The sequence below is a fragment of the Octodon degus genome, unplaced genomic scaffold (assembly GCF_000260255.1).
Source record: "Octodon degus isolate 3935 unplaced genomic scaffold, OctDeg1.0 scaffold00004, whole genome shotgun sequence".
Taxonomy (NCBI): domain Eukaryota; kingdom Metazoa; phylum Chordata; class Mammalia; order Rodentia; family Octodontidae; genus Octodon; species Octodon degus.
In genome coordinates this window covers 30736906-30752352 of record NW_004524580.1, presented here as the reverse complement: position 1 = coordinate 30752352, position 15447 = coordinate 30736906, and positions in this window count along the sequence as shown.

The following is a 15447-nucleotide window of genomic DNA, read 5'->3' as shown; positions in this document are numbered from 1 at the left end:
GGCTGGGACTGGTCCCGCCGGCGCAGGGTAGCAGGAAACTCTCCGCACACTCACCGGACCTGGGCTAGGACTGGGTCTGGGGGCTCCCGGAACTCAGCAGAAAATCCTATTCGGCGGGCGGGGTGGGGGAGGCACTCTCTGGATTCTTAAATGAATTCTTCCAGTTTGTAAATGACATTATCCAGACCAAAGTTTAGTTTTAAAATAATGAGGCCCAATACAGCCCTGGTCATGCATAGGAGGGCAGGCTAGGCCTGAGGCTTCCGGTTTGCAAATCTTGATCTCAAATTGAAGATCAATCTGCATGAAAAGAAAAAACAGAATGGGAAGCAGCTAAAAGAATGATAAGATAGCAGAATTGCTATCCAGGCTTTGCCAGAGAAACAGGGAGGGAGGAAAGGAGGGAGGGAAGGAGGGAGGGAGGAGGGAGGGAAGGAGGGAGAGAGGGGGGAGGGAAGGGGGCAGGCAGGCAGGCAGGCAGAGGCACAGAAACACACGCAGAGACACAGAAAGACAGAGGCAGAGACGGCAAGAGCATGAATGGCTGTGTCCGTGGACTGGAGAGGCCAGTCTGCGGGGCAGGCCAGAAGGCTAAGACCTCAAGCAAGGGCTGGTGCAGTCTGGAGTCTGAATTCTACAAGGCAATGAAATGGGAAGATAGGCAGGCTTTCTATGATCCAGTCCTGAGGGTCATCCGTTCTTTTTAGAAACACTCAACCTTCAGACTCTTGCCTAGCTGGATGAGGCCCACCCACCTTAGGAAGAGTAATCTCTTTTACCTAAAATCATTTAATTAAAACACTAGTCATATTTTTAAAGTACTTTGAAAACAATATCTAAACTGGTGGAATTGCTTGGCTTTATTTTGCTTTGCTTCTTGATCCTGAAGGTTGAACCCAGGATCTTCAACATTCCTAGCCCATTTTTACCTTTTATTTTGAGACAGGGTCCCACTAAGTTGTCCAGGCTGGACTCAGACTTGCAGTCCTCCCGCCTCAGCCTCCCAGAATGTGCCCACCATTCCCAGCTGGATATTTAACCAAACACCTGAGCACTGAAGCTTCACCAAATTGGCACATAAAATTAACTGCCAGGTGGCAATGGAGGCTTTAATATAGAACGAGACAAGTTAGAGCATGTTTGTAGTCTAAGGAGAAGACAGTAGTGGTGAGGAAGACAAGGAGGTGGGGAAAAAAGACATACATGTTCAATGAGGCTTCAAAATTAGCAGGAAGAGCTGGGTGCTGGGACAGACGGAAAGGGCTAGCACTGACGAGCAAAGCTCCCACCTTCCGTGTAGAGCAGGAATCCCCCGGGGCTGGCCAGAGAGCTCAGGAGACTAAATGCCTGCTTTGGCAGAATGCAGCAGCCAGGGTTTGATCCCCAGCATGCTGTGCCGGCCCCACCCGCCAGGGCACGCTGAGACAGCCATTGAGACAGGGAGTGGTGGCGCATGCCTGTAATCCCAGTGCTTGAACGGCTGAAAACAGGAGAATTGCTGTGACTCTGACCTACCTAGTTAGACCTATAGACCCTATAGACCCTGTCCTAAATTCATTAAAAAAAAAAAAATCAGGGATTGACCACCTGCCTCCTGGAGACCAGGTCATTCTAACTCCTTTGCGCAACCCTTGAACCAAAAATAATTGTTACATTTTTGAACAGTTGAAAAATAGTAAAATAATAATAGTAATAATAATGATAGTATTTCGCTGCACACGAAGCTGCATGCCATTTACATTCGAGTATCATAAGCGAAGTGCTATTGGCGCTCACTCAGGCCCTCGTCCTGGCGCATCTCGACTGGCTGCCCTCCCGACAGGGCTGCAGCGGTGAACGCAAAGCACAAAGTTTCTGCTTCTCTGCAGAAGCACTCGGCCGGCCACACAGGGTGAGGCCACAGACACAGGGTGACCACAGGAGCACACATCCAACGCTAGTGCCTGCACCCTCAGCAGGCTGGTGCAGGTGGCTTGCTGAGCCCACCACAGAGGTGGGGCAGGGGCCTTCTCCGGGGCCACCAGGAAGCAGGGAGTCCCCATTAGACAACTGTACTGTGACGGGAGAGGCCTCACATGTCAGAATAGGTGCAATGTGGGCAACGTGGTTCCATGAAGGACTTGTCCATTTTGTGCATGAGGAAACTTCAAAAATGAAGAAGAAAGAATTGAACATGTCTTCACTATTTGTACCTCATAGTAAAACAACAACAAACAAAAACCCTAAAACACCTATGGTCTAGCCTCTTGATCGACATCACGAAAGTGAAGGACACACCTGTGACAGCCACTCAGAGATGGTTCCAGGTTGCCAGAATTAGACAGTCTAAGTCTGGGAACAGGAATACTCGTCATGAACAATTGTCTCAGGTGACCTTGGAGTACACTGAAGTTCAAAGCTTACGTGGGGGCTGACAAAGCAAACAGCGAGATAGAGAACAATAGTAACCATTCAATCATGAAAACCAAACTCCAGTGAAATCTATTTGAAATATAATACAAAGTGAAAAGCAAACTTATGCCCAGAAAGCCCACAGATGGAGGAATACAGCAGTCTACTGCACTACGTAAAAGGCCTTCTCTGTACTGGGACAATCACCATATAGTCTGCTAGGTGTAGAAGTTAGTGCAGGTGGATGAGGCCTACTGCTCAACTATAACTAGGTAGAATAGTCAAAATGATCAAACCAAGATAGTCTGTAGAAACCAATAGACAAAACATGAACTATGTTATTCCTTCATTGTGAATCTAGATTTCTAAAATCTAAAAATCAATTCCAACTCATACGTCTTAAGTGCAAAAAAAAAAAAAAAAACAACCCTTAAGATCCCCCGCTGCGCTGTGAGTGTGTCTCGTGCAGAAACTGAGTCTCCATGCAGTGCAGTTGGAGGTGGAGTCCATGAGGAGGTGCCTGGGTCACCCGGACTCTGTCCTCACACATGGGGCAAGGCTGCTATGAAGCAGCATACAAACATGCGTCTTCTGTCTCCCGCTCATCTGCTGGGTAAGGACACAGCTGCCCTGTCATGAAAACATGAACTATGAGAGTGAGCAAGAGGGCCCTTGCTAGATGCCAGCACCTTGCTCTTGGCCTCAGAACTTCAAACAATAAATCTGTACTCCTTGTAAGTCGTCAGCCTTTTATTTATTCATTTATTTTTGGTACTGGGAATTGAACTCAGGACCTTGCACTTGCTAGGCAGGCGCTTGTGCCACTGAGCTATCCACAGCCACTAAGTTACCAGTTGTAGGTATTCTGCTATGACAGCCCAAACAGACTCAGAGAGCCCCCCAAAAGGATCCGTGCTGCATGGCCAGCTCGAGTGCATACATGACAGAAATACCTTGGCAATTATTACATAACTACCATCATTCCATGATGACAGCTAGCAAGATGGGGAGGAAAGGAATCAAATGGTTACTTCTGTAGCTTACTGAGTTATTACTGTAGCAACTAAAAAAATTAATTACAAGAGAGTGTTCCATTAATTTGCTTAGAATAGAAGAGGAAAGCCATGCTAGAATAAAATCCTAGTGCATGTCCTTTGGTTAGTGTGTATGAAGTGTGCACGGTTAGGGCTTTGAACTCCATGGAAGGGAAGCACAGTGCAGAAGCAATACTTCAGTCTTCAGCTTCGCTGCAGCTAGAGTTTTCTACTCAGTGAAGAGTTGCTTTGCTCTGTTAGATAGATAATAGATAGATAGATAGCTGTTTTTAATCAATGGCACAGAATTATAAATGGTGAAAACCAGAGAAGTGGCAAATGTGGGGAGAAGAGTCTATGACTGATAAACTGAATGAGATTAAAACTGACTGCCAAACTTGATAATCCAGCTCAGCAGGCCTTCTCTGTTGCGCAGCACTGAATAAAACTTGCCCTGAGCTGGATGGCATTCTCAGAAACTCTTGGGACGAAAATCAATCATCAGAAGTAGTGCTGTGGGCTGACTGCAGAGCAACAGTTAAAACTGGCTTGCTGGTTAACTTGGGTTGGGCCTCTTCACCATGGTGCAATGAACCTCGATTCTTGAGAAAATGGGGAAAGATATTTCCTTCTAGCAGGTGGCCAGAACACTCACACGTGATAATAACAGTTAGCCTGTTCAACTGGCTTACTGCATGCCAGACATTGTACTAAAAACCTTACACCCAGGGGCTGGGGAGATAGTGCAGTAGAATAAGCGCTTGCTTGGCAAGCACAAGGGCCTGAGTTCAATTCTCAGTACCACAAAAAAAAAAAAAAACCCAAAACCCCAAAACCTTATGCCCGTTTCCTCATGCATTTCTGTCACTTTTATGAGGGTGGTACTATAATTATAGCCAATGTTTTCAGGTGAGGGACCAGGTTATAACCTTATCCAAGTTTTTACCAGCTAAGAATAATAGAACTAGAAAATGAATTCAGCTCTATTTCTAGAGCTTCCTCAAATTACTAGGATAAGTGAAATTCTTTGAAATCCTCAACAGAGCTAACATGCCTCCTTGGAAACTTAAATACTTTCCTCCAATTCTTGCTCAATATGTACAGAAATATTGCATGTTCCTGATATTCTGTTATCCAAAGTTGTAGTTTTGGTACCTCTGTGTCTCTGTAGAGGGTCTTTATAGTCGTTGTCATTTTACATCTGTCGTTTGTCAAGCCTATTGTAGCATATACAGGTCCACTGTCTCTGCCTTTAAGAAGAATCTTACAAATATATTACAAAGAATAACTACACAATTGGAAAAAATACTAAAGAATTATATAATCAAGAACTCAAGTCATAAATGGCTTGAGTACTTCATGTATAGACACACAGTTCTGTTTCAAACGTATTGACATTAACGTCGGAGGAGAAAACCAGAAAGGTGTAATGAACTATAGTAAAAGGAAACAAATCTCCAGGCTTCATGCCTGTGATCTTAGCATTCTAGGAGGTTGAGGCAGACAGGTGGCGATTTCAACATGCATTTAGTGATTTAGTAAGAAGGGAATGGGGGCTGGAGAGATGGCTCAGTGGTCTAAGGCACCTACTTGGAACAAGCTTGATAAAGCACAGGGACCGCGGTTCGATTCCCCCAGCACCACATGCCAGCCAGGTGCGCCCCCTGGTGGGCTGAGCTGGCCACACACACACACACACACACACACACACACACACACACACCCCAAAATAAATGTTAATAAATAAATAAATTTAAAAAAAAAAAGAAGGGAATGAAGCTGAATGCAAAGGCCTCTGGTTCAACCCTCAGTACAGAGGAAATAAGAAGGAGAAGAAAGAAAAAGAAGAAGAGATAGAGGAGAAGGAGTGAAACAGTAGAGAGAGAAAGAAATGCTTCAGCTAATTTGGTAGGAAAAGAAACATCACCTAATACTCGTAATTGAGTCTGGGAGCAAAAATTAATAAGAGTGGGCAGTAGTTTTGTGCCTATGTGCCAATAGGAGCAAAATTTCTACTAAACATGAGGGATCAAAATTAGTCTTCCACTCACTAAGAATTGCCTTAAAAACTACTGACAATCTTCCCCTCCTACTGCCGTAAGCTTGTAGGACATTGGGGTCCAACGGAAAAGGAAGACAAACATCTAGTTTTGCTAGCACAAAAAACCATGCAAGCTTGGAGGTAAGATGGACAAGTGAAGAACCCAGAAACACTACCCAATGTTGACCTTATGGGGTAATTTGATTTGGTTCTCATCTAGTTGGTTTTCAACCAGAATCCTGGAAAGATTGAGTTCACAAACCAAAGTACCAATGAACTCACTGCCCCGCTTCCCTTGCAGCTATAGAGGGCCACATGACATGGTTATAGTAATAAAGTTCCTGCAGAAGATATGTTTCTTTCTACGAAAAAAGAAAAAGACAGTTTCACTAAAGAAAGCCTTTTTGACTTTCATTGTTTCCCCTGTCCAGCATGCATGCACAATGACCAGAGGCACACATGTGTTTGTGAAACTGAGAAAAGAGATTGGAGAGCAGAAAATGGAATGGGTCTGGACCATGGGTGACACCCTTAAACAGCTGCATAGCCCTGTAAGGGCTCCTCTGAGACCTCTCGTGTAAAGTAAAACTACACTTATGAGGTCTTCAGATTATTGAGGGCTATTTGCATTAGCCCTAATTAATACAAGAATAGAATTCACTATTTAAACAATAAATTGGCTCGAGACAAAACATTTTAATAAAAAATTGACAAAGGCTTGAAAAGAATCATTTCTATAAAATATAAAAAAGGACTATCATCTACAAAAACAAATCATTAAGCAAAATGAAAATAACTAAAACAATAGCAGCTGGCTATGAAAAGAAAAAATAATTTAAACAATAATCAAATCAAAATTTTAAAGATTATCAAGTGAAATACTCAATAAGGGGAAAAAACTGTATTGAGCACAGTTACAAAGAAGAATTAGTGAATAAGAAAACAGCACAAAGAATTTCCATATACTGCAGCATAGAAAATAAGATCTGGGCTTTCTTGTTTTGTGCAATTTTAAGAGGCAGGTGTTGGGGCAGAAATGGAAAAGTCCCAACAATCTTCCAAAGGGAATTTTTGAATAAGAATATGGAACAATAGCAGAAAAGCAATATTTAAGGGGTAAGAGTTGGCCATTTTTCAACACTGAAAAAAGAATGCAATTCCAACACAAAAGTCTACATGAAAGGCATATTAAAATAAGTAGTTTAAGAAAAATCAAAGAAATTAAACAATAGAAAAAAGATTAGACAAAATTGTGTTTAAAAATATTAATAAAATTTGGAAAGCAGCTACATAGAAAATTTCCTGTCTTTTAAAGGCCTTTTTTCTTAGGGCAGTTATAGGGTTATAGTAACAATGAACAGAAGGTAAACTTCCCCTACTCTGAACATCTGTACTGGAGTGCGACATTTATTATAACCTGCATGGATACATCACTATCACCCCAAACCCCTACAGACACTAGGGTTCACTCTCAGTGTTTTGCATTCTATGAGTTTTGATAAATGTATAATAACATATATTCACCACTACACTGTCATAAAAAGTAGTTTGATTACCCCAAAAGTTCTTTGTGGTTTGATTATTAGTCCTCTCTTCCTGCCAATCCCTGATCTCCATAATTTTTCATTTTCCAGAATGTCCAGCACGTTAGTTGGAATCATGGTATTTGATCTTTGCAGGCTGATTCCTTTCACTTCATGACGTGGACTAAAAATTCCTTCACATCTTTTCATGACTCGGCAGCTCATGTTTTTTCAGTGCTGAGTAATATTCTATGGCTGGGATGAACCACCACCAATCCTTTCACCTCAAGATCGTCTTTGTTGTGTCCAAGTTTGGGCAATTATAAAAAAAAAAGTGATAGAATATTCATGTGCAGGGTTCTTGGGTGGTTACAAGTTTTTCACCTTGTTTGGGTAGGTACAAAGGTGCCCAATTATTATAGATACATGGTGAAAACACGTTCAGTTTTGTAAAAAAAAAAAAAAAAAAAAAACAAAACAAGAAACTCTCCAGTAGTAGCTGAGTAGCTCTACCTTGCGCCATGTGCACGCGCACTGCCAAGAAACGCTGCGTTCCTCTGGCCCACGATGCCCTCAGCATCGGTGTTGCCCTAGTTCTGCCTTCTCAGTTTCGGTAATTTCAACAAGCACGATGAGAGGACTCATCGCTGTTGTAATTTGCATTCCCTTAATGATGTGATGTTAAACGACTTTCCAGAAGCTCATTTGCCACCTGTACACTTCACTTGTGAGCTTTGCAGACCTTTTGTCAATTTTAAAATTGGGCTTTTAGTTTTCTTTTTTTATGTATTTAGCACAGAGTCTACAGGATCTCACTACACAGATTGGACTCGTAGTGAGCTTCCTGTTTTCAGCCTCCCAAGCACTGGGATTACAGGCGTGCGCCACCACCACACCCAGTCTAGCTTTCTTATTGTTTATCGTCAAGAGTTCTTTATATATTCTGGATAAGAGTCCATCTGATTAGACTTTTGTAGGTATTTCCTTCCATCCTGCAGTTTGTTTTATTCTCTTAAAAGACAGAGATATGAAAATGTTATTGAAATTCAACACACAGGGCTGGGGGTATAGCTCCGTGGCACAAGCACCTGCCTGGCAAGTGCAAGGTCCTGAGTTCACCTCCTCCTGGTACCAAAAGAGAAAAAGTTTATCACACACACTGATGCATAGATTCCTCACCCACGTAATGTCACAGTAGACATAGCTGAAAACTTTGCTAGCAGATCCAAAAACAGGTCTGATCAAAGCACCGAGCATTGGATAACGCGTGAGTGCTACCACCAGGACAAGCCACTTAAGGAGATGCTTTAAGAAGAGCTGAGTCAGGACGAAGGCGGCCCTCAAAACAACAACAGCTAAGAACCTGTAGAGTAGTAATGATGTAAACACATTCTTAACATATCAGAGGCACGTTCAGACTATTCAAGGCAAAGAAAATATCCTTCAAGGGTTAAACAAAATCCCTGATAGATTTTCTACAGGTGAATGAGCTCTACAAGGCCCATTATAAACTTCTCAGAAGCGCTGAAGCAAGCAGAAGACAGCGCAGAAGACTCTTCCCTTGTCCTTGAGGAGGAGGGAAATCCTCCCTGAGGCTGGAATGCCGTGTTGGATTAAATTATCGTCAAGAGTATCACTAAAAAGAAGACACTTTTGTAGGCCAGAGAAGATCTTTACTATTCACACACCTTACCTCACTTACTAAAATCTTATTATAATAGAGCAACAAGAAACAATGGAAAAGAAAGGATGGTTGTGAAATAAATAATATATTTTTAATGGCAGGGATGAGAATGAACCAAGAATGTTAAAGTTAATGGAAATATTTTCCAAAAGAACAGCAAATTTTCTAATATTACTTATTAAATAAAGTATATTCCTGATTTTTTAAAAAAGTCATCTCCCAGCTTGGTGGTCTAAGTGCTTGCTTGGCAAACTCAACGACTCGGGTTCGAACCCTGGCACCGCATGCCTTGCCAGCCCCGGAACTCTGGGTGTGTAGTACTGGCCACGGAAATTGGGCGTGGTGGCGCACACCTGTAATCCCAGCACCGGGGAGGCTGACACAGGAGGGTCACTATGAGTCCGAGCTGTGTAGCAAGACCTTGTACCAAATAAATAAATAAGAAAGTCATTTCCACCATATATTAAATTCCTGTGTAAATAATTTATTTTGGACTTCTCTCATTTCACAGTGAGTTATTAGCCTTTTGCCAAACAAGTATAATGCTATTTTAATAATATAGTTCTTCAATTTTAAAATACATTTGAAGAATGTCTCTTTTATCCAAATTTTCCGGGTTACTTCTCTTTTTTGACCTCTAACTCAAGCTTCAGCACACGTTCTCGGAATAAAGCCAGGCAGTAATTGTCTTGGATTTTGACGGCACACAGTTTGTCATGGCTACTCGATTCCCCCAGAGCAGCCCCATGAAAGGAATCAGGAACAACCCATCCTGAGTGGCCTGCCTAAGTTCTAGACAGCTTCGTTCGGAGAACAAGCGACAGGCTGGACCTGGCTGTGGGTCCTTGTCAGTCCCTGCTGTACCCCATTGCTTATGCTTGCTTTGTATTCAGTACTAACCCAATTTATTATATTCCTCTGTTCTGCCTGCAGGGTTTGGACCCAAATGATGGAAGTGTCTCTCTCTGGTGTCATCTGTGTATCTCACTACCATCATGCCGTCAAGCAACTTTGGAAAACCTCATATGGAACTTCCGATAATTGAGGACAGGGATGACCCTCTTTCATCCAGACAATGCCAAGGCCTGCTAGCAGGCTGAGCCCAGAGGAGAAACTCAGTGATGTCAAAAGAGGGCAGAGGGTCAGGAATCTTGAATCTACTGCAACTGTCCTGTGAGATGCCACAGAAACCTACTTTTTCAGATTTAAAAATTAAAGTGATGACCAAAGAGGAAAAGGAATCAGAATGTCACTAGAATACAGGGGCGTAATAGCTGGTTTGGTATTAATATAACCTTCAGAGGAGTTTTGGATTGACAGGGAGAGCTCAGAGAGAAGATCGTATTTGAGCAGAAATCTCAGGGATGATCAGGAATTTACCAGGGAAAAGAAGGAAGAAAAGAGAATCCTCCAGAAAGAAAAAAAGATACATGTTGAGAGGTGACCAGGGCTATAATTGCAATAACTCAGTGTGGTGGGAGCAGGGGTGACAGCCGGGGAGGGGGAAAAGGGGGGATGGATGAAGTAATACACTCCAGGGAGGCAAACTGGAGCACCCTGGACCCGAGGCCAAGGCTGAGGCTCTGGACCCACTCTTGCCTCCAACAGATTCCCCAGACTGAGCGAATGAATGAAAGGAGCAAAGGTCGCGGATGTGCCCAGGCCAGGATCCTCCAGGCACCGGCTAACCGTGATCAGTGTGACACGGGGGTGGGAAGTAGCGCTGGTGGCGGGGCCAGAGAAAGAAGCATTGGTCGTCTCGCTGCAAACATCTGTGCACAACTGTAAAGGGAACAAAGGGAGGAGGAACACACTCACACCCAGGCGCTGGCCTGCCAAGCAGTCGTCAGTGTGGGGCTCTCTGGTGGCTGCTCCTCCTCTCCTGATCAAACACACAGCAGCAACACCATGTGCTCTCTGGGGCAAAGAGAGGTTTCGGCAATCGAGGGCCAAGGGAGCAAATGAGAACATCTGCTGCACAAAGCCACTTGAAGAGTGATCCAGTCGTTCGGGGAGAACATCTGGACTGCACATCCCAGACCACCAGTGGTGCAGTGAGTGGAGAGAGACGGGGGGAATGGAGGGAGATGGAGGTAGAACAGACACAGAGGGTGCTGTCACCCACGAAGGAGTGACACGGGCTTGGGGAAGTGCGGTGGCCCCCCGGAGAGGTCAGTCACCTGGGGACCCTTCCACACAAAGACCAAAGGTAGGTGGCATTTTCACTCTTCGAGGTCACTGGGAAGTTTCATCTGACTCATGCCATGTGGGAAGCCATCCCTGATTCTTCAGGGCACTAGACACTGAATGGCGAGCAGACATCAGCAGGAGGAAGAATGCCACTTCCCTTGCTTCAGGAAGGTATGGGTGAGCAAGGAATAACAGACTCCTTGAATACAACATGGTTCACATCCCTCATCTTTGTCTCCTGTCAGACCTATAATGTGGGAAATTCAGGTGGACCACTTAAGGTGGATCGGAGCATCCTAGGTTGTCTTCAGTGTAACAAATATTTGTGTTTCTAGTTTTTCTGAGGACTGTACAAGTCTCTGAAGCCAATTAAGAGAAATACCTTTTAGTGATTCAGAGTTGTGTAGTGTTTTTCCATTTTTTAGAGATCAAGGAGTTAAAGAAAATGAGTTGTTGGCATAAGAATGCCTTCTTATCAAGCTGATAAGAAGTCGACGCTTGACTCGAATAGATTTTCTGACCTGAATTCTGAATTTTCTTCTATGAGCCCAAGATTTTTATGAAATAGTCAAGGAGCCAATGCATATCTATGCTCTAGGAAAATGTGCTCGATTCAAACCATGTGGCTCTTCAATACTGGAAAAAGAGGGGCAGGTAGGAAGAAGAGAAGGGAAACAAGATTCCTCTTGGGAAAGACCTGGGATAACACGGGGCTTAGCTAGTGTTTCACTCCACAGGGAAGAGCTTCTGCCCACACACACTTGGCACTCCCACATCTCATCTCCAGAACTCCAAGGGTGGACAACAGGACTTCTCCACACGCCAGGGCCCTGGTGCCACTGTAGAAAGTAATGCTTACAAAACAGAATTCTGGGCCTAAAAGCTGCTGGCTGAGGTGCAGTCACCAAGTGCAGACGTTTGTTAGGGTCTTGGAATCTCTATAACACCTTCTAAGCTCTATGTTGTCTCCCTCGCTTTGTGGAACAGTAAACTGAGGCTCAAGGAAGTCACATGTCCAGTAATAAGAAAGAGAAAGCTGTATGGGAAAGCCAACCCACATCACAAGTGTTTTATGGGCCTGGAGTGGCCTTAAGCAAGGTTTTTCAGAAAGAAAAAAACCAGTAGAATATAGATATGGATATATAAAGAGATGTATGTGAGGAGATTTACTGGAAATTGGCTCAAAGGATTGAGGAAGATCAAAAGTCCCACAGCAGGATGTCTACAAGCTAGAGACCCTACAGGCAGCTTGGCTCAGTCCAAGTCTATAAGCCTAAGAACTTGGACCCATAGGTGGAAGCCCTGGAGTCCAAAGCCTAGAGACCCTGGCTCACCTATGTCCAAGGGAAGGTAAGAAGTGGGGCTCAGCTCCAGAAGAAAGACCAGCAGGGTGTTCTGGTGTTTCCGAGGCCAGCGGGTGGCACTGATCCATACTAAGGGCTGAATGTGCCCCATGTCCCACTGAGACTCACATGCCAATCTCCTCCAGAAACACCCTCACAGATCCAGCCCAAAATAATGCTTTTTCAGTTCTCTAGGCACTCTAATCCAGTCCAATGGACACTTAAAATTAACCATGACAGGGGTCTGTGACTAGGGTCAGCCCGGATAAGTTCAATGCCTGTGGTTTGTTATTATAGAAAGGCAGGCCCACATCACATTTATCCTCTCATTTTTCTACCCGATGATGTATACTGGACAGGTCAAGTTGAAATGAGCCAACAGAGAGCAGCAGACAGAAAAAGTCCCAGAGGAAGATGGGCGGGATGTGTCTGTGGTTGATTGGACACTCCTCTGTTTATTATAGCTGGTAGTACAAACTCTGGGCTGGAAGTAGGCATCATCAAAACCATCAGTAGGAAGGAATAAAATAGAAATGAGGCCACCTCTGAGGGCTCTGGGGGAGCTCAGTCCCATCTGCAGAGCAGCATCCTGAAGGAACTGCCCCAGCCAACAGGTGGTGAGTTAGTAAAGAGCTCAGGGCCAGAGCCATCCAAGCCACAGCACAACATGTCCTGACCCTGGGAAGGACCATATTGAAAGAGAATGTTGGGAACATGCTGAATTCATACTTGAACTTGCTTGACTAAAGAATGGGACTTCTGCCTAAGGCATGCACAGCTTCAAAGGAGGTCCATTTGGAGCAGGGATGGAGAAGAATGAGCAGAATACAAGGCAAGCTGTGCCAGGAAACCCAGGCCAATAGGGAGAGGGAGATGGCACCCTGGAGACAGAGGCTCCTGGAGACTCAAGGGTGGGGAAGGCAGTAGGCAAAGCAGCAAGAGGCCTGTGGTGGGGGAGATTAGCCCTGAAGACCATGCAGAACGGACACAAGCCCACCTGGCTGCCTTACTGAGCTTAACTCATTCCTTAAACCTGTCATTCATCAAAAGTTCAGTGAGTTGGAGTCTGTAGTCATTTATTTAATTTAATTGATTTATGTATTTAATTTTATGTCTTTGGTACAGGGTTTCACTATGCAGCTCAGACTCATAGTGGTCTTCCTGTTTTCAGCCTCCCCAGAGCTGGGATTATAGAATTGTGCCATCATGCCCAGTCTTGGTGGTTGGCTCAGTGTACTGGGGGCGGGCCCTGCACAGTATGTGGTGCTGCGGCTTGAATCCCCGTCCCTGCACTTGACTAAGCAGGTGCTTAGTCTGTTGAGCTATCTCACTGGCCCAGTCATTTATCTTAAAAGAGAATCATTATAATACATTCATAGTCCTTTCTTAAGCCCTAGTAACTTCTATGTCACTAAACAGTCCTAGAAAAGTCCTGCATGAATAACACAAATCAACAGAATTCTATTGATTTTCTTATGTACAAAGAAAAATTAAACACATGCTAGATAAAGGACAAAATGATGGCAAACAGATGTTTCAGGCAGTCACCTCTCTCAGAGCTCTTTCTGCCTCCAGTCTTTCTGCCTATGAAGGCACTTTGCAAAGCCTCTTGGGCACACCAGCCCTCCCCTCAGGCTTTTCTACTTTCTTAGAAGAAGTCATCACTTCATCTGGGGGAAATGACCATGATAATGCATAACACATTTGCAGAATGGGATGCCGCTGTATCAGAACAGAGCTGAGATGCCACCGGAGCTCACTGGCCTGCTCGCTCACCTGTCATCACGTCCTGTTGAGGTAGTTTTCCTGGCAGATGCACATGGACACACGTTTGGATTCTGTTTTCTGGCCCACTTTTGAGCCAGGAGAGTTCAGATAGTGAAACATTCCTGTAGGACACGTGGTCTTCGAGACAAGAGCAGTAGGTAAAACTGATTGACAGTCTGTGTTCCCTTCATCTGTGCTAAGCACATTAAGAATTAAAATTCTTGGGCCTGGGTAGGTAGCTCAGCAGTCTAAGCACCTGCCTAGGACGCTGAAGGACCCAGGTTCCATCCCTGGTACCCCACATGCTGTGCCAGCCCCAGAACCCCAGACATGTCCTGCCAGCCAACAACATCAGGCGTGGTGGCACACACCTGTAATCCCAGTGCTGGGGAGGCCGAGACAGGAGTATCATTATGAGTCTGAGCTGCATAGTGAGACCCTGTACCAAACAGATAGATAGACAGACAGACAGACAGACAGACAGACAGACAGATGCTACCATTGCGCATCAGGTGGAGTCAGGTCAGTCTATAAAGCACAGAGTGGTTTTATCTCAAGGTCAGAGTGAGTCGTTCCAGTCTGACAGGACTCTGGCACACAAGAGACAACCTCCAAACATAAGATTTTGTGGCATTACTGACTGTGGCATTCTTACCACAAAGCTGTCACCCTATTGCCTCCATTTACAGGTGGGGAAATAGAGGTCTGATTTAAATACCAAATCCTGGATGCGAAACAAGATCTTCCATGATCTAAATGTCAGCGCTGGGAGGGTGTGGGAGAGCTTCCGGCTACCCTGCGCCAGCGGGACCGACTGGTCCCAGCCCAGGCACAGCAGGGGTGAGACCCGCTTCCACCCCCGTGGGATGCCGCCCCCACCATTCTGCAGCACCTCGCCTAACCCGCCTGCCCAGTAGGAATTTCTTCCTTGCTCTGGGAACCCCCAGATCCAGTCTGAGCCCAGGCCCGGTGAGTGCGTGGGAGAGCTTCCGGATACCCTGTGCTGGCATGACCTACTGGTCCCAGCCCAGGTGCAGCGTAGATGACAAGTTCTTTGACCCTCTTGGGACGCCCCCATCACTCCGTAGTAACCCCTAACACCCCACCCACAGAGTAGGAATCTCTGTCGCATTCCAGGAACCCCCAGAACCAGTCCTAGACCAGGCCCGGTGAGTGTGTGGGAAAGCTGCCTCACCCCCTACTCCACCTTGTCCCCTCCAGACTCAGCTCAGGCCTGACATATAGGCCTGGGGTGAAACCCTGCAGCTGCAATCCCTGCACAGAGTGTAGGGGACAGAACCACCCACCTAATCCAGGAGGAGAACATATTATCAGAGGGGCACAACACGTTCACCCCCAAGGGCAGCAGCAGGAAGAAGCTGAGCACAGCAGCCAGACCCAAGCCAGGCACAGCTGGATAAATCCAAACTTTGTAGATCTGCACCTGAACTTCAGTAGGTGCTAAGATTATAAC